This window comes from Lactuca virosa, chromosome 4 (genome assembly GCF_052849685.1).
Source record: "Lactuca virosa cultivar CGN04683 chromosome 4, Lactuca_virosa_CGN04683_v6, whole genome shotgun sequence".
Lineage (NCBI taxonomy): Eukaryota > Viridiplantae > Streptophyta > Magnoliopsida > Asterales > Asteraceae > Lactuca > Lactuca virosa.
Window position 1 is genome coordinate 508,146,896 of NC_136429.1, and position 20,251 is coordinate 508,167,146.

Consider the following 20,251-nt stretch of genomic DNA (forward strand, 5'->3'; position numbering starts at 1 on the left):
AAATGACATATTGTGTGACAGAAGACTTTATGTCACATTTAAAACTTTATTGCTATCAAACTAATATCCATATGCAAGTGATGTCCAGCCTAGCTGGGTTGATGCACCGGGTTTTATATCCATGTGGGGCGTGAGGTCGGGAGTTTTATTCCCTTAAACTATCTCTTGTGGTGCCACATGTGGGGAATTTTTCCCTGGAAATCCCTATGGGGGCTGGGTTTGCCCTGTAAAGGAGCTCGAATCCGGGGTGCTCGTTGAAATATTGCGAGTAGGCTCCACTTAATTCGTTTACCGTTTCAAAAAAAAAAAAAACTAATATCCATATAAGTTTGATATCCTTAGAATATATATATATATATATATATATATATATATATATATATATATATATATATATATATATATATATATATATATATATATATATAAGGTCATTAATAAACCGAAGCAATGTTAACAAGGGGTAATAATAAACTGAAACATAGCAAGATTAGCAAATCATGAATCCACTAAATCAAAGTTAATGTGCAACTACCTTATTTTCCACTATCGGATAATCGTCCATCTTTTAAGGTAAAAAAAATTGTTACTCAAATCTTGAGGTACCTTTAACATATTAAACTAAATGAACCGGAGAACCTGTATGTGATGGTCGAAACCATATTATTCAATCATCAAGATGTGTCTTTAAAATATGGTAGTTCTGATATCACTTATTAGCATGATACTTTATAAAACAAAGATCGAGTCGAAACCATATTATTGAATCACCAAGATGTAAACGAAGTTCATACCATAATTCATTGATGTGTCGTCTTCTTGATATGAACTTTGGCCTGATATAGAACTTTTAGTATTTCTTCAACCAATCTTAGATGATTGGGGATGAAGATTGTATAAAATAAGTTTTTGTTTCTTTGTGTGTTGTGGACAATTCAATATTTATACACAAGGTTTAAAGACTCATTAAGCTCTAATTTATGACATTTGAATATCAAGTATATAATGTCTACTTAAAAGACTATTAATTTCTAATATATATTATTAACAACTGGATATTAAAAATTGCGAATGATCGATTTTGTTGTTACATCGTTTAACTTCAACCGATAAAGACATTTTTTCTATTTTTTTATAACCTGATCTAATTACGAATGACCGATTTGATTTCTGCAGAACACTTAATAACTATTTATAATTTCTCAAACTAATCACCATATAATTCTCAAAATTATTATTTACTTTTAGGCTAAAGGGAGTGGTGACACTTCTAACACCATGTCACATCATTTTTTTTGCTGTCATGTCATTTTTTGGCATGCCACCTTGCTAGCATCTTTTCCTTAATATTTTATAGGGAGTGGTAGTATCCCTAACATTCCTTGATTTTTTTTATAATTTTTTTACCAAAATTAAATAAATTATATTTTTTAATACACACACATTTAATATTAAATAAATTATATTTTTATAAAACATAAAAATTTAATATTAAATAAAAAGGTTTCTATTTTTGGACAAAAAATACTAAGTGGTTGAAGCTTTGGGGACCAAATGTGTAACTTTTATTTCTTCCTCAATAATTCACTGTTAAAGGCACGCATCTTCTTCCCCAATTTGTTGATTTGAAAAAAAAAGAAAAAAGAGAAAAAAACACAAAAGGAAAAGAGCCAATCATGTATCTTTTTTTCTCCAACTTCTCTTTCCTCTCGCTAACCAAGTAGCGATCTTAGCATGACGAGTCTTGTGGCAAAACTAAGGGAGTGGTCCTGACGAGCTGCTGGCCTCTCTTGGCGAGCTGGAGGCGATGGCCACTCCCTCCAGCCTTACAATCATCACGCCTCTTCTTTGTCGTTAATTTTCGGGTTGTGCTATAAGTACCCCCTTAACTATATTTATCCCCTAAAATCAATCAAATCAAAAGTTTGACATGTGATTTGACATCATTTTTTTTCTTTTTTGTCTTTTGTGTTTTTTTCCTATGTTGTTTTTTTTTGTTGTTTTTAATTCTTTTTTCATTTAAATTATTATTATTATTATTATTATTATTATTACTACTATTATATTTTAATATTATTATTATTATTCTTGTTATAAATTTCGCACAAAATTTTAAAATTCGGACGACATTATAAATTCGAACGACTATATAAAATCGGTTTTTAAATACTTTTTATATTTAATATTAATATTATTATTATAAATTTCGAACAACATTTTAGAAATCGGACATTATAAATTCGAACGAGTATATAAAATCGGACAAATTTTGTTTCGATTTTATATAGCCGTTCGAATTTATAATGTCCGATTTATAAAAGGTTGTTCGAAATTTATAATAATAATAACAATAATAATATTAATATGAAAATATAAAAAATATTTAAAAACCGATTTTATATAGCTGTTCGAATTTATAATGTCTCCCGAATTTAAAAATTTTGTACGAAATTTATAACAATAATAATAATAATAATAAATTAAAAAAGAATTGAAAACAACAAAAAAACAGAATAAGAAAAAAAAACAACAAAAGACAAAAAATCAAATCATGAGGTTGGGATTGGAAAAAGATGGGTGCTTGTATCTTTTCAATAAAGAAGATAAACAACGTTTCAGTGTTTATGGCAAAATCATGTAACGTAACATCGAATATTAATGAAAGGGAACAAGACAAAGTATTGAAAGAGATGGGTGGAAAATTGCAGCGACGGTGCGCTGCACCACACTAAATTTAATCATTATCTTTTTTATTTTATTTTTTTATACCTTTGTTATTATCCATACCCGTTTGAATACAAATGTAGTCCAACTATTTAACAAATTCTCATTTTGCTAATCTACTCTGTCCTCGATTTTACTTTATATATATATATATATATATATATATATATATATATATATATATATATATATATATATATATATATATATATTTTGCCACAAAACACTTACGCGTACCGTCGGAAATGGACAACGGATAAACATGTGTTTTCCAACCAAACATGTTTCCTTAAACTATCCTAATCATTACCTTAATATACAAAAAAACATACTTTTTTTTTTCGTTTTTTTATTTTTAGAAGGCCATTATTATCGAAAAATTATTTTAAATATATCAAAATTCATAATTTTTTATTCTCTATAAATATGCATCCATATTGATATAATTTTAAGATAAAATAAAAAATTTATTTTTTTAGAGTTTCAGCTTTCGTTATTCATAAGCGAATAAAAATCTATCAGATTTTTATTACAGTACATTCGTTATTCACTTATGAATAAAACGTATGCGTAACTTTTTTTTATAGTTTAACTATCGTTCATATATGAATATAACACGCAATAAAGTTTTCTTACTTAAAATATATTTTTTTACATCATCTATCATCATATATTATATTTATATATGAATAAAACGTGTATTAGTTGTCGTCATATTTTATATTCATATATTAATAAAACATTTATAAGATTTTTGTTACAGTTAATTTGTTATTCATATATGAATAAGTAGTATAAATGATACTTAAACTGTAAAAAAAATTAATTATATATTTTTATTCATAAGTGAATAACGAATGTACTGTAGCAAAAATCTGATGCATTTTTATTCACTTATGAATAACGATAGCTGAAAATATAAAAAAAATAAATTTTTTATTTTATCTTAAAAGTATATCAATATGGATGTCTATTTGTAGAGAATAAAAAATCATGAATTTTGGTATATTTAAAATCATTTTTCGATATAAATAGCTTCTTAAAAATTAAAAAAACGAAAAAAAACTATGTTTTTGTATATATTAAGGTAATGATTAACATAGTTTAAGGAAACATGTTTTGTTGGAAACACATGTGTATTCATTATCCATTTCCGTTGGTACAACAGAAGCTTTTGCGGCAAAAATAAATGAGTGAGTGAAAATGATTCCTTTATTCTTAACCTTTTTTTATTTTTCTCAATTGAAATTACCTCTCTCTCTCTCTCTCTATATATATATATATATATATATATATATATATATATATACTAGTTAGGTTAACAGGGTTGTGCCAAGCACGACCCACAAAGGGTCTTTTGACTCTTTTCAGCATTTCCTTTGTTATCGCTATAAAAAGAAAAGTGAAAGTACCATACCATAATTGGTTAGGTTTTTTAAAGTATGATGCGTTAATGATAAAAAAAAATGAGAATCATAGGCTTGTAATAAAAAGAACACAGGAAGTTTTAAGCTCTTTGAAAAGTACAAATTATCCTTATTTCAAAGTCTTGGCAGCAAAGAATATATATGAGTTGACTCAATTGAAGAATGTGTTTTATAATTGAAAAGTATTGTTTATTAATTATGTTTGAATTTATATATACTACAAAAGAACAATATGCACCGATCTATTTATCTGTTTGTTTTTCTATCATCATCTAGCAAAAGACAGTATTTGTAGGTCCTACTTTTACCTTTTAAGCCAACACATTTTTGGTTTTTAACCGTTATTTGGCATCTGCAATGACTATTTCTTCCAGCCATGCATTCAACCAACTCCTTATTTTGATTTTCCTCATGAATGCAAATTTAAAAGTGAACTTAAGTACTAAATCATAAAATAATAAAAGAACTTAAACAATAACTTTCTGAATTTATAATGAAGTACATTAAATAGACCAGATACACCTCTTTGGTCCAAGGTCCTTTACCAAGTGCAAGGTTTTAGAACTTTTTGCCAATGACGCAAGTACCAAACATCTGATCCTCCTCGAATAGATTCAACTTCACTACTTTCATCCACTTTAATATATGATTCAAAGTGACATCATACTGGCAAGTTCACCTATTTCTTTCCGGTTTCTCTGGTGATACTTCTTCACTACTTCATTGAACTTAGTGTCCTATGATGCAAAACATAAGAAATTCACTTATTTGTAGTGAAGAAAAACTACATTAATGATCTACACCAATATTAGACCACACTCTCTACTCATATTGGACATGGGTTAATATGAAATTTGAGAAGATCCCTAACACGAAGGTCGTTGGCATTGTGAAAATTTAGCATATATCATATCTATTTATGCTTCTTTGTGTGTTGTCTCATAATAGTTAAGGAGCTTAAAACAATAATAGAAATACTGGTTTATTTTCATTCTTATATTCCCAAAATCAAAAGTGTGGTTAAGAGATATGAATTCAATATATGATAAGATTAAAGACCAAATGAAGAATTTGACATATCAGAGTATATTACCTCATAAATGGTTTGTATATAGCAAAATTAGATATATAAATAAACCAACAAACTGGTCGATCAAATTTGAGGAAAATAGATATAAATAATAATTATTTCAAACTGCATGCTAAAAAGGAATCAACAAATTGGTCGTTTGATGAAAAGTTGGTGAACTTGATTGTATTAATGTTAAAAGAATGTATTTGAATCTTGGATTCTGATATAACCAATTTAGTCATAAAAGTCAAAACTATAAACAAATAATGGTAATTTAGTATTAACCTGCAATTAAATTACATCTTGCATTTTGGCTTAAAACTATAAACAAAGAATGGTAATCTAGTCTTAACCTGCAATTAAATTACATCTTGCATTTTGGCCAATAATTCCAAAATAAAGGCCTTGATTAGCTTCTTCAAGTTTCTTGTGCCAACTGCCAAGAACACATTTACCCAAAATCATTGGTTCTTCAAGTAAAAACTGATATGGAATATTTGAAAATAATCAAAGTATCAACTTTCATGATTATTGAGAAATACACACAACAATAGGGAATAGAGATGGTGAAACCATAGCATAAGTTTTGATGACTCCAAGGTGACTACATTTTTTGTCTCATGGTGCTTCTAGTTTTCATAAAAAAATGCAAACAAAGAACCATATAGGATTACTTCTTGTACTTTTTAGATGCTTTCAAAAATGAGTAGTCTTTTAAATAACCCAAACAAACTGAAAATTCATGAAGACATTTAACAAACCTTGAAATGTAATCTCTCATATGTTTTTGTTTCAAAGGAATCTCAACTGCACCTTTTATAACCTTGACAACAAAAAGAAAAAAAAATATTGCAATCAGTTAGGTCTTTTGAAAAAGAGTGCCCCTTTTATATCCTTGAATCTTAATGATCTACGATTTACCAGCAACCAATCAAATAAAACTCTCAAATTAATCGAACTCCAATCTTTGTCTAGTCTCAACTTGCAATTGCACAATATTAGTGAATTACCAAGATAATTAACATGGATTCTTCCATGTGAGATGATGCTTCCAGGAAACGATGTCGGGTCCTCCTGGTAGTGGATTTGGTGTGCAATCACGTGGAGGAAAAACAGGAAGACCGTGGACCAGATTTAAGGGGGGTTCTTTAACGCTTATCAGCACAACAGAAAACTCAAACAAAATAACAGTCTGTTTTCTCCAACTGCAATCCGAATCAAACTTAGAATTGAAAAGGATGTTTTTGGTAAAAAAGATATTGAAATTAGAACATGCAACAACGTTAAATTCCTGAATGGAAACCTCTAAACTCAAATTGAATTTGCAAGATTGGAGAAAAATGGACAATTTCGAATAGATTTGAAACTTTTAATAATCAAGGCAACGATGAACGTGAGATATTTGTTTCGTTTTGATCTACAACAAGCATGGGAAAAAATCGTAACCAGTATATTGTGTGTACGCGTGTGTAAAAACAAAGGATAACGGGGAAGGAGGGCATAAATCCGGTCGATTAAAAAATATTTAAGTAGGGGAATGAAAGAAGATACCATTCACGCACACCATTACGAACAGGTGTGCCGATTCAGTAGAGGACCCACCCGTTAAGTGGAATGCGATTCAAGTACATCTTCCACGAAGACTTCACGAGAACCCTAACCCCTATTTAAGGAATGGAAAAACTGATAAAGGATATATGATTAACGAAAATGAAATAGATTACCTATATCGCTGCTTAATCGATACGACACAGTGGAAATTGACGCGGTCTGCATGGAAAATGATGTACATGGCGTCGTTTGAGCAGGTTACGTGTCAATCTTAGGATCGTGCTAATCTGATTTTGGAGGCACAAGAATAAAAAGGTCTTTATATATAATAATGATATATATATATATATATATATATATATATATATATATATATATATATATATATTTATATATATATTCATGTGAAACGACCTAATTTTGTTAGACTGTGAGACGCAATCCTATTCACTCATTTAGTAGATAAAAAAACATTTTTAAAATGCAAAATAAATGAAAATTTTCAAAATTTTTTTTTTCAAATATATTTTCGGAATTTATATTTTCCAAAAAAAAAATACCAAAAAATATTAAAAAAAATACATTTTTTTTACATATTCTAGTAGAATATTAGAATATTCTACATATCTGACAAATTTAGTACAATATTCTAACATTCTAAAAATCACATTAGAATATTTACAATGTAATATTCTATTAGAATATTTAACGTATTTTTCAAAAAAAAAAACTGTAATTTTTTTTATTATTTTTTAATTTTTTTAGGTAATTAAAGCTCCGAAAATAATAATTAAAAAAAGAATTTTTGGATTTTTCCTTTTATTTTGCATTTTAAAATTATTTTTAAATTTGGTCTCACGGTCTCACAAAATTAGCATAGTCTCAAATGAACCTGAATATATATATATATATATATATATATATATATATATATATATATATATATATATATATATATATATATATATATATATATATATATATATATATATATATATAGGAAAAGGGAATATACATTACAGCCCCACCTAAGCTTAGGTACTAAACCTCTTGAAAATACATTGTTTTACTATATAAAGATTACGGTTAATGGATTCACGATTAATACATCAAGATGTAAATTCAAGATCGACACAATATGGTTTAGGGTTTATGGTTTAGGGTTTAGGGTTTAGGTTTAGGCTTAGGGTTTAGGGTTTAGGGTTTTGGGTTTAGGGTTTAGGTTTAGGGTTTAGGGTTTAAGGTTTAGGTTTAGGTTTAGGGTTTAGGGTTTAGGGTTTAGGGTTTAGGTTTAGGGTTTAGGGTTTATGGGTTTAGGGTTTAGGGGTTTAGGGTTTAGGGTTTAGGTTTAGGGTTTAGTAATGTTCACTTGGGTGAAGTAATAAACGATAATGGAGGAAAGAAAACAGAGATGGTAAAACGATAATGAAAGAAAGAAATGTTATGGAGGATGATATATGTATTAAGTGAAACCAAACCGGGTATATTTAGCAAGTTAAAACGATATATTTTAGAGGTTTAGTACCTAACCTTAGGTGGGGCTGTAATGTATATTCCCTATCCCCTATATATATATATATATATATATATATATATATATATATATATATATATAATCGAATGAGTACTAAAAAATGAGGACTGTAGGGACAAATTTTTGCCACAGGATTGAAACGATAAAAGGTGAGGATTTTATTTTATTTATCGTCAATATCTCGCAAGACAATATTGCAAGTTTGTAATTATATGCGATATTTTGACATTTTTCGTAAAAGTTTAATTGTTTGGAGATTTTGACTTTTTTTTTTCTTAGAAAAAAAATCTGAAAAACAAAATTTATTAAAATTTAATTCTCTACAAAATGAGCACAATTATGAAAATTTGAAAAAAAAATATTTTTTTATAAGAATACCTAGAAAAAAATTCACAAAAAATCATAAAAATTTAACAGATACTTTTACTAACTATACTAATGACTTTGTAAAAAGAATTTTTGAAAAACAAGTTTTTGAAGTATTTATTTTTAATTCTAAGAAATATTAATTTTTTTTAAAAAAAATGTTGAACATAATACGATTCAAAATATTTATGATAAAAAAAACTTTTGATTCAACTTGTTTATGATCTTTAATTTGTTATGATCTAAAAATATTTAGACTAAAATATTTTATAATCCTTAATTACATATTTTATTATTCATAATTAAATGATTTAAAATATATAATGATGCATAATATTTTTTGAACAAAAACTATATTAATTGAATATATTATTAATCCAAAATCATAATATTCAAAAATGATTTGACTTAAAATATTATGATTCAAAATAATTTGATTCAAAATTTTATGATCCAAAAATAATATGATTCAAAAAAAGGATGAACGAGAAAAATATTATGATACTTAATATTCTTATTTAAAATTTTATAATTGTTAAACATTAAAAACTCAAACCGATATTTAGTTTAAAAAATAATATATATATATATATATATATATATATATATATATATATATATATATATATATAAATAAATAAAAACAAAAATAAATAAAAACACTAATACCTTCAAGCATGTAGTAAAGATATTAAAAAACGGAAAAAATAAAAAAAATATATATTTTAAAAAATAAAAAAAATGAAAAAAAATAAATATAAATAAAAACGTTAAAACCAAGTATATATATATATGTTTTATTTTTATTTTATTTGAATTTTTTAATAAAAAAATAAAAATAAACCAAAATAAATGAAAATAAATAATAAAACCCACTTAAAAAAAGTTCCATGAACGTTCGCCAGACGTGATCAAATCCTCGGGTCCGTATTAGTTACCACGGACGTGGGTCGCATGCGAACGCACCATGGCCAAGTATTTGGGTTTGACGTTTGTGCCTTTGACGAAATGGGTGGTGAATAATTGTCCTTACAATTCTCACCATTTTTTGAGTTTTCACCGGTTCCAGACCTTATATATATATATATATATATATATATATATATATATATATATATATATATATATATATATATATATATATATATATATATGGGAAAAGTGAATATACCTTTAAGTGTATATAAGCTTAGGTACCCAAACTCAACATACTACGTCGTTTTGTATCATATAATACATTATAATTGTCCAATGTTCTTATAATTGAACTTCTAACTTGATTTACTTTCATGATTTTTATAAATTAAACATTTATCTTCCTCTTACATAATTATCATTTTCAACTACAATATATATAGCGTAGAAGGTGTTCAGCAGAAAGATGTGATGTAAGAGAAAGATAATAGTGAAATTTTGAAAATCTTGAAAGTAAATCAAGTTAGGGTTGAAGTTTAAGAACATTATAATGAATATATCAAACAAAACGATGTATTATGGTGTGTTTGAGTACCTAAGCTTATATACCGTTAAGGGTATATTCACTTTTCTATATATATATATATATATATATATATATATATATATATATATATATATATATATATAAAAGACATATGGAAAATATCTATTTATATTTTACAAAGCCCATTATAAATCGTGTAAAGTTGATTATAAATCACCAATATTGATATAATATAGGTTGTAATAACATGTGTACGATCTATACATTAAAATAACGTAAATAATAACATGTTAGAAAAACTTAAGAATGTTAGGATAAATTTGAGGAACTTGTCAAAGAAATAGCAACATATTTTGACTTATTATTATTGCAACATTGTATTTTAAGATTTTAATCATTTTATGCAAGTACATTGCAATCAAACACTGGAATGGAATGAAATTTAATTTTAATTATGGCGAAGTGATTCACAGTGTAAGAGGGAGTGATCCTTATGTAAGTAAAAGAAGCTATTTGTTAGGCAGAAAGAAGGGCTCTAATAATTCCCTTAATTCTTGAGGACTCCATTGACCCTACAATCAAAAATATATTTATTCATTTTGCTAACTTGATATTCACAGAAGGAATTAATAGAAAAACAAAAAATTAGTGCCTTGATCTTACCTCATGCAAATGGGATGCTACTTGGTCTAGTGACAAAGTTTATATCAATGGTAATATAAGTGTAGGCTTCAAAATATCACTCAATCCTAAACCTATAATTTTTTTCTTCATAAAACCTAATCATAATTAAAATAAAATTATACTCTAGGTTTCAATTTTGGGTCAAAACTAACTTACCTAAATCCTAACCAAGTAATTCATATTGGGTCTTTATTTTGGATTAATGTGTCTAAGCTCATAACTAAATTGGTATAAACTTGAAAATAGAAGCAAAGTCCTTTTTGGGTTTCCCTCATAACTAGAAAATAGCTAGAAATAATATTAGGACAGAGATAGAGATCGAGAGAGAGAGAGAGAGAGAGAGAGAGAGAAGTGATTTGTTGATATATTATGTGATTAATATATTAATTGGAAATAGATAATATATCTGTTAATTTTTTATGTGATTAATAAATTAACATGAGATTAATAGTTAAATGATTGATTTATTAATTGATAAATTAATGAGAAATCAATAAGAATTAATTAATTTTTAATCAGAATTAATCAAAGATTAATTTGGGATTAATTGGAATTAACTAAAGGTGCAAGGGTGAATTGTAATTATTTAATAGTTGAACCTGTTGGATTAATGTCTAAGTCCAAAACTATAATTGGTATGTATTCGACCCGACTTGGCATGGTCCATTTGGGTTGCAAGGCATCAGAACGATTTGGATAGACATTTGTGTGAAAATGATATTTATGATTTATTAATATATTATAAGTTCTAATATATTAATATGAAATCATATTATTTAATTAGTATTGATCAAGAATTAATTTGGAATTAATTCTGTGATCAAAAGACACTAATTAAATATATGAGGATTGATTGTGTAAATCATTCATTCTTATATATGTGGGCTTATGATCCATAGTTCTTCATGTTGGGCTAAACCCATGGAGTAACCCATGGATACTCCATGGAGGTTTTAACCCATGGAGCATGAAGAATATGGAAAAACATGAGTTACATGGTGTAACCCTAATAGCCACAATATATAAAGACCCCATGGCTCAAGAAATCGGCGCTAAGGAAAACTAAGGAAAAAAGAAGGTTTCATATGAGAGGGCTAGCCGATTTGAGCACAAGGAATTTTTTCTCAAGTTATTCCAAGTTGTTGTTGGTGTTGTGTGAACCATTTAAGGTGTCACACTTGAGGCACTCGGCTCTTAAGCTCCATGGAATAAAGCTACAACACAAAAGGTATGTTACTCTAACTAGTATCTTATTTGGTATATGAGAATGGATGCTAGTTATAGGTTTTATGCCTTGGAAACCATTTGCATGTATAATTAGTGAAAACATAGATCCAAGACATTTAGGGTTGTATGTGCACCATAGGATGTTGTAGTATACTAAAACCCTTCAGTGGTATCAGAGCCAAGGCTTGTTTTCAAGTTATACTTGCTGAAATAGCTTAAAAATCGAAAACTCTGGCTTCCAGGGCACTGGACTCGCCGAGTCCACTGATGGACTCGCCAAGTCCATGAAGAAATTCGTCCTACTTGTCGAGTAGGTTCATACACTCGACGCGTAGAAGCCCCTGACAACATATTTTCGACTTTTAAGGCTGGAATTGGACTAGGAACATTACCTTAAGCTGTTTTTGAACTTATAAACCTGTTTTTGATGTCGTAATGTTCATGCTAATCCAATTTCAAAGATAATTGTCATATTTCAAGATTTGTATTAGTTTTATGTTCATGCTAATTTCTTGAAGATTGATGATTTGAATTATCTTGTTCTTATGAGTTAGCTTAGATTAATAAAAAGTTATGAGATAATGTGTTTTCAATCCATATTGATCTAAAAGTTATTCATAAAATGTGTTTTTGTAACTTGTCCTCAAGTTATATGAAAAGTCACATTTATGTTTTTTTTTTTGTGTAAAAAACTCGTAAGATTTCCATAAGTTATGAAAATGAAGAGTCCAATTTTTTAAATGCTTTAAAGTCTTCCATAACTTGTCCTCAAGTTCTGGAACTTGAAGAGTTTTTCATTAAAAACTACTTTAAACACATAAGTTATGGAATTGAAAAGTTTTTGAATTGTTCAAAACTTGCCCTCAAGTTTTGGAAATTTGTAAAGTTTCCCCATGAATACTTTAATTCCATGTTAAACCCTTAGAGTTTTAAAAGTTAAAATTCATCCCTTATACTATTATAATATTAATAGTTAATAGTTATATATATATATATATATATATATATATATATATATATATAAGAACAAAGTCAGTCTTGCCGTTAGTAGGCCTCATTCACGAAGCCGGTCTATAAGGGGTGTATAAGGCTACTGTCTATAAAATGGCAGTTTAATGGGTGTCCACTCTCACCCACCGCTTCCTTGACTGGTGGAGGGTCGTTAGCCGAACGGGTTTGACAAGACTCTAATTCTCCCTTCATTATAAGTATAATGATAAATATAAAGTAACTAAAGCTTTTATAAATTCCCAATCTTAGTTACTCTAGGAAAATGTGAATTTGGTGCTAATCCATGAAATTACACTTTGCACTTTGCTTAAGTCGGTAGTGGAGCGCGTGTGGTTAACCGACACACTAGCTTGGATTTAACAAGATAAGCAAAGGGTAACTTAATGTTTATCATAGGATCGGTAGAGCGCGTGTGGTTAACCGACACATCGATTAAGTGAAACATATTAAGGGTACCAAGTATATTTGCATGGTTATTCACACCTTGTTTGTGATCCTCGGCATCCCAGTCACAAACTTGAGAGGGCACACTTGAGATTTAAACATGCCATTGAATAGTTCAATGAGTCTCAAAAGATCTAGGAGTTTCAAACCAATTAAAACCTAATTCCTATTTCGTTGTTCATGGTGGAAATTGGTGAATCGTCATTCGCCTACCTTCAAATATTTTATAGCTTGGATTACGGCATCCCTCTTCCAAGTTATAAAAGTATTGTGTTGGGTCCTAGCCTTAATATTTCATATTGGGTGTTATATTAAGGACTTAAATCAACTAACTTGAATTTCTCCCATTGTAGATGTCTGGTTCAGACAACTATGATCTTCCCAAATCTCTTGGAACAAGCTTTCCTAATGAAGATGATGTCCCGTGGTTGGATCATGGAAATCATACTTCTCTTCCTCCACCTCCTCCAATTAATTCTCCCTAACCCACAAGTTCAAGGTCAATCAAGCCCTTTTGGCAAGCAAAGTCTATGTATGCTCACATCTTGGAGATAAAGTCACATATTGACAAGCCGGGAGAGTTGGGTGTCAAGGTCTTGAGGAAGTTGGTTGTTTACCAGGTTTTGCAGTCACTTCCTACGTCACATAGTGAGTTCCTTTAGGACTACTATATGACAGACCATGACATGACCCTTATTGATCTTACCTATTTGCTTGTTGCTGCTGAATCAGCAATGATTTAGGGCACTGGTAAAGCAAATTTGATTGGAAGATCTACTTCCCAAACTTCCATGGACATTGACAATGGTAACATTGAAAATACAGAAAAGCTTTCTCTTCCCAATGGAAAGGGATCGGCCATAGTCAACTCGGTTGACCAAATGGTAAAGAGAAAGGCTAAGTCTGAGATAGTCCCGTGTACCATTCCCAAAGGGTCCATATGTTTCCATTGCCAATGGAAGGGGCATTGGTTGCGAAGCTGCCCTATTTACCTGAAATATCATGAGGATGGTAAAAGTCAAAAGTTTGACTCTATTTCGGGTAAAGTCCACTATCTGACTCTATTACGTTACTACTTGGAGATTCTTATACATGATGTGACTAGGTCACATGTTGATGTTTAAGAATCAAAGAAAAGAGGAAGCTTAAAGGAAGAATATGTTGATTCTGATCGTGAGGATGGATTTCGATCGCATGGTTCGGTGATCAGAATTTTTGAGCTGCTGCTTAAGAGTTGCGATAGATTGCTTAGGAATAGATAACAACATGTTTTTCATATGCATTTGCATTGTAAGGATAAGTTTTTCCGCAAGTTTTAAATAAAAGAAAATTTTTGATTTTATTTATTTATTTTAAATTTCCTTACAATGGCATTTGTGAAAATTGTTGTTTATATGATTCCATTAATAGCAATATTGGAAAAATGGATTTAATTCTTTCGTTTATAGTAGTGTCATAATTTACCAAATAAGGAAAGATTCTCATCACCCAAGTTTCAGTTGGAGAGAAACTTGGAATCATGCAAGTTGTATTGTATGATGAATGAGAATTTTCATCTTTTGAAAAATTAAGACTAATTCCTTGTTCACATGTATATTTGAGTCAAGTGAAGGACTAAGGGATCGAGTACACATTCTTGTGCACTGGTCAAGTCCAAAGATCGATAAGATTATTCGTCATGATTTACTGAAGTTCAGTAAATATGGTTATACTTACAAGTTTAAGTATAATTCTGAAACATTGGAAAAGTTTCAATGTATGGAAGAACGAATGAGAAGAATCAAATTAGGCAGAGAGATAAAAGTTTATCCAATCTGAAAAGATGGGAGAGTACTTTAGTATCGTGTTTTGTGATTATCTTAGTGATTATGAAACCATATCACAATTGATTCTCTAAGGACATCTTAGTGCATTTGTTTGACTAAGAAGAGGAATCGTGAATTGTTGAATTGATTAAATCAAAAGATGAATCATACTTCGTTCCAAAATTAAGTCTTAGAGTAATACTCCAAGATTGTAACTTCAGTGACATAATCTTAAGAAGGTTTATAATACTTGTCAAATGTAAGAGTAAAATGTGTTCTACTCTTGTACATTTGAAATTGGTAAGTTGTGATGTTTTGGATAAAACAGAGACCAACTAAGGCTAATTGTGTGAAGTGTTTGTCTTGATAAGAATCCACACTAACTCCTGATTATTTGCTTTGTCAAGGAATGGTTCTTGACAAGAGAATCTTATATGTCAAGAGGTCAGTGGGAGTCTTAAAGATCTTGAAAAAGTTTCAAGAACTAATCAAGAATAAAACCTGTAGTTTATCACTAGCGCACGACTTGAGGTTTGTAACCTATCGTGTTGACATACTCTTATTTCTGTGCCCATTCCAGTTAAAGTTGACTATACATCTGAGTTCTACAAGTTCTCATTGTTTGGACAACTAGTTGGAAGCAATGGCAGACCCTTGAGGTGCCAGGTGGCAAGAAGTTCAGATTGCATAAGTTCGGTCCATATGAGTTTGGATTTGTCACTAACCTACCCTTGTGGTTATGACAAATTCACATGGATAGGAACACATACACCATAAAATCTAAGTGTCATAAGGTTTCTCTCCGATTCATAAAAATGATGGTGAGGAAACGCTTTCACTAAGTAGATTTTAAATAGATAGCAATTGTGATATTTGCATTCTCAAAGTCGTTAGTGGAGCGTGTGTGGTTAACCGGCACACTAACATGGACTTGTGAGAAATGGAAAAGGTCTAAACAATTGAGACTATGATTACGGAATCCCTTTTCATAGTTTTAAAATTGTTTAGACACACATATGAGCTATCTAAGGGAAGGTGTATGACTTTGATAAAGTTTTATCAAAGCATCTCATATCAGAAATCTGAACTTTGGTAAGAAAGTCAATAAAGTATTGATTTCTAGAAGTCCAGTTGATTTCTGAGTACATGTCAAAGCTAGTGGGAGCATAAGTGTTATGCTAATAATCATCATGTTAGTGGGAGCATGATAATTATAATAAGTGTTGCAAGTTAGCAATGTTAATTATAGAAAACAAAAGTTTCAATTGGGGAAAAATTGTTTTGCTATAATTATGGGAGAGGAAATTATACTTCATTTCGAATAAAAAAGCTTAGATCGTGAGATTTTAATCAAATTTAGTCAAGTATATATGTGAATGTTATGTTGGAATGGTTCAACATAAAGAAATTCCATATATGGGAACATTATTTGCGTTCTAAAATTCGATTGTGATTACGACATCCCTTTTCATAATCTGAATTTTGAGAACATGGCAAATAGAAATAGAAATATTATAGCAAAAGACTGGTCTAGTATCATGTATTTATATGAGACATCATGAATCTTGTCCCATATGCTTTGGATATAGGATCGATTGCATGTGCTATAATATTCATCTGTTCTAAATTTTTCCAAATGCCTATGGCATTAAGAGGGAAAAAGTACTAGAACTGGATATGACTAAAGTGATTAAGCAATTGTCGAGGATAATCTATGGTTTACCAAAGATTAGTTGCTCAGGGACAGTTGGAAGTATGGTGTAAATTTTTGGAGAGGACCATATTAACATATTCTAAAAAGAGGCAACTCTTGTTCAGAAGTGATGTTCATTAGATATGTGTAAGATTAGGAAACTTAATGCAAGAAGGATGTTCGAAGCAACGTACTTTGAATTTGAGACTTCGTTTCCATGGAATTGATCTTCATTGGAATACTTTGTAATGTCTGATGACAAGTCTTTGTGACTTTTGTGCATAGTCATTACAAGAGGATCAATGCATATAAGTTTAGAATCTAACAGATTTCGGTAAATGGTAGGAATTTGGAATTCTTACATTTACGGTAAGGATTTCGGATTGTGAATTGAGAATCATTGGAATCATGTTCGATTGGTCTATTTCACAATTTAAGGATCATAGACAAACATAATGTGCATACTTGGAGTATGGCATAACTGTTGTTTGGACAAAACATAGTGTGCATGCTTGGAGCATGGCATGACTATTGTTTTGATTCAAGTATAAAGTTGATTATTTGAAACATTATACAATGAATAATGAGTAATCAATATGGTGTTTAAATAAAAGGTGTTTTATTTACTCTCAAAGGTGCTTGGGACCATAGAGGATTAATATTATTCTTGTGTTTCACTTTGCATGTTTTGACTTCCAGAATAGCTAGGCTATTCTTTCCGAATGACTAAGTTATTTAAATTCTCCACAGTCGGTCATATGTTGGAAGTAGATATGAATCAAGACTGTCATGAAGTTGGCTTGTAGATGTCTAAGGTGTTGGACATAGCAAGAGCTGCTACAACATTCATGAGTGCTCATAAGCTCTGAGTATTGGATTAAACCCACGCTCATTTGAATCACTTCATGGATTTTATCACGAGTGATCATGAGACGATAATATCTTATATTCTTCAAACCTAGAGATATGAGTTGTTGAGTATGAGTTGGTTATACATTGATTGTACGAAAACGCATTGGTAACTTGATGTTATAAAACATACCTTTGTGTATAATTCAAAAAGTAGTAGAACAAGCATATGAGTCAAAGTTTATCCATTCCTTTTACCCTTGTAGGGATAAAAGCGATATCTGTGGGCCCCTCGGTGATTTTGTGATGACACCCTAAGTGCTTGGCCAATCCTGGACTGATTTGATTTGTTCAATTAGTCGGTCGTCATAAATTGAAAACCGGGAAACAACCAAATGGACAGAGAGAATGATTATAATCCATGTCTCAGTCCATATGATATCTAGAATGGAGGAATATATGATCCCTTATCCAATGGACGCGTCAGTAATTTGTTCAGAGTTCGACAACGGCTTTAAGAGCTACGATTGCTAGTCGGGTTTTGGAGTCATACACAATAATAGTTTTAGACTTATCCAAGTGGGAGAATGTTGGATTAATGTCTAAGTCCATAACTATAATTGGTATGTATTCGACCCGACTTGGCATGGTCCATTTGGGTTTTTGAAAGCCTCCTAGATGCATATAAGGAAATGATTTGAATTTAGATTAAATTTGTTATTTAATTAATTTAAATATGGTTTTACCTGCAAGTTATCTAAACTATAAATAGGACCCCTAGACCAACACATTTCGTTCCTATATTTACCTACAAGCTTAGAAACGAGATTTCTATCCCTCTCCTTTCTCTCCTTTTAATTTTGGGGTTTCTGGGATTTTGGGTGTGAGCCATTAGAGGCATCAAGCTTTTGATGCTTGCTTTCTAAAGACACAAAAAAAATGATAAAATGTTTATTTGCTATAATAAATCTAAACGTATGTAAACTCTAATTCATGAATTTCGGTTTTAATAGAGCTCCTTTATGGTTCTTGAAGTTCATAGGATGTTGCTATCAATTAGAGAAAACATAGATCCTTTATAGGTTGAATGTGAACTTAAGTGTTAAGATTTTCCACTTTACATGTTTTTGATAATGTAACACCCCGACTCCCAGGTATATAACTTTACAGTTTTATGTCTATCTCATAAGATCTACTCGACGAGTTGGTGCCTAGATTCTTCGAGTAGGGACGCGTTTGGCCACGTGGCTTAAGTGACCAACTCGACGAGTCGGTGAACCCAACTTGACGAGTTGGAGCTGGAATGAGAAACCCTAATCCCTGGGGTTTTGCACCCTATTTAAGGGTCACTTGCCCCCTTAGCCTCCCTTACAACCCCCTCGTGAGTCCAAAAATCCTAAATCGCTGCTTACACTTCATTTTGGTGTGATATTAAGCTTGGAAGGTGGATTGTGGTGGGAAGAGCTTGAAGTGCAAGAAGTTGGAGCAAAGAGAGGTTGTGGATCCGAGTTCTACTTCATCTCATCATCACTTTGAAGGTAACAAGTTGTTACCTTGGCTCTCCATTAGATAGATCTCTTATTTCATGGGTTTAGAACTCTTTTTAGGGTATTGTGGTGGTATTTCAGATTTGGGTCAAGATCTGAGGTTGCAACTTCAGATCTGGACCCCTTTAGCCCCTTATTGTCATAAAGTCTCAGCCTTTGTCAAGCTATGGCCCTTCCATTGTCTTAAGCTTCTTCTTTAGCTTGGTTTTGACTCTTGAGACTTTGCATGCACGTAATGTTTGCAACTTTACGCGATAACTAGGCCCTAGAAGGCTAGATCTACCATTTGGAGCTTTGGAATGGCTCAAAATCATCTGGACAAGAAATGGACTTTATGAACTCAACGATTCGGATAAGGGACTCGACGAGTTAGGAAGGGTTTTCCCGTTGTTTGGTTTCTGCATGGACTCGGCGAGTCAACAGAGGACTCAACGAGTTAGTTAGGGTTTCCCCGACTTCTGGACACGCATAGACTTGACGAGTTGGTCGGAAACTCAGCGAGTCAGTGAGGGTTTGATGACCTTATGAACTCTTAAGGAACTCGATGATTTGCTAGCTGCACTCGACGAGTTGGGCCAACATGGACTGTTGACTTTGACTTGGACCAAGGGTTGACCAGTTTGACCTCTAGGGGTATTTTGGTAATTTGGGAATTTATGGAAGTAAGTCATTGGTGGATGTAGGTGTTGGATTTGGACTTGCATTTGGTTGAGTTGACTATATTGATTCGAGCTACTTGAGAGGTGACTATATCTCCTCACTATATCAACAGGGTCTATGGTACCAAGGCCGACCCTTTATGATTTGCATCCTAGTTTTAGGATGGTTGCTATGTTATTGATCTGTTAGATTTCA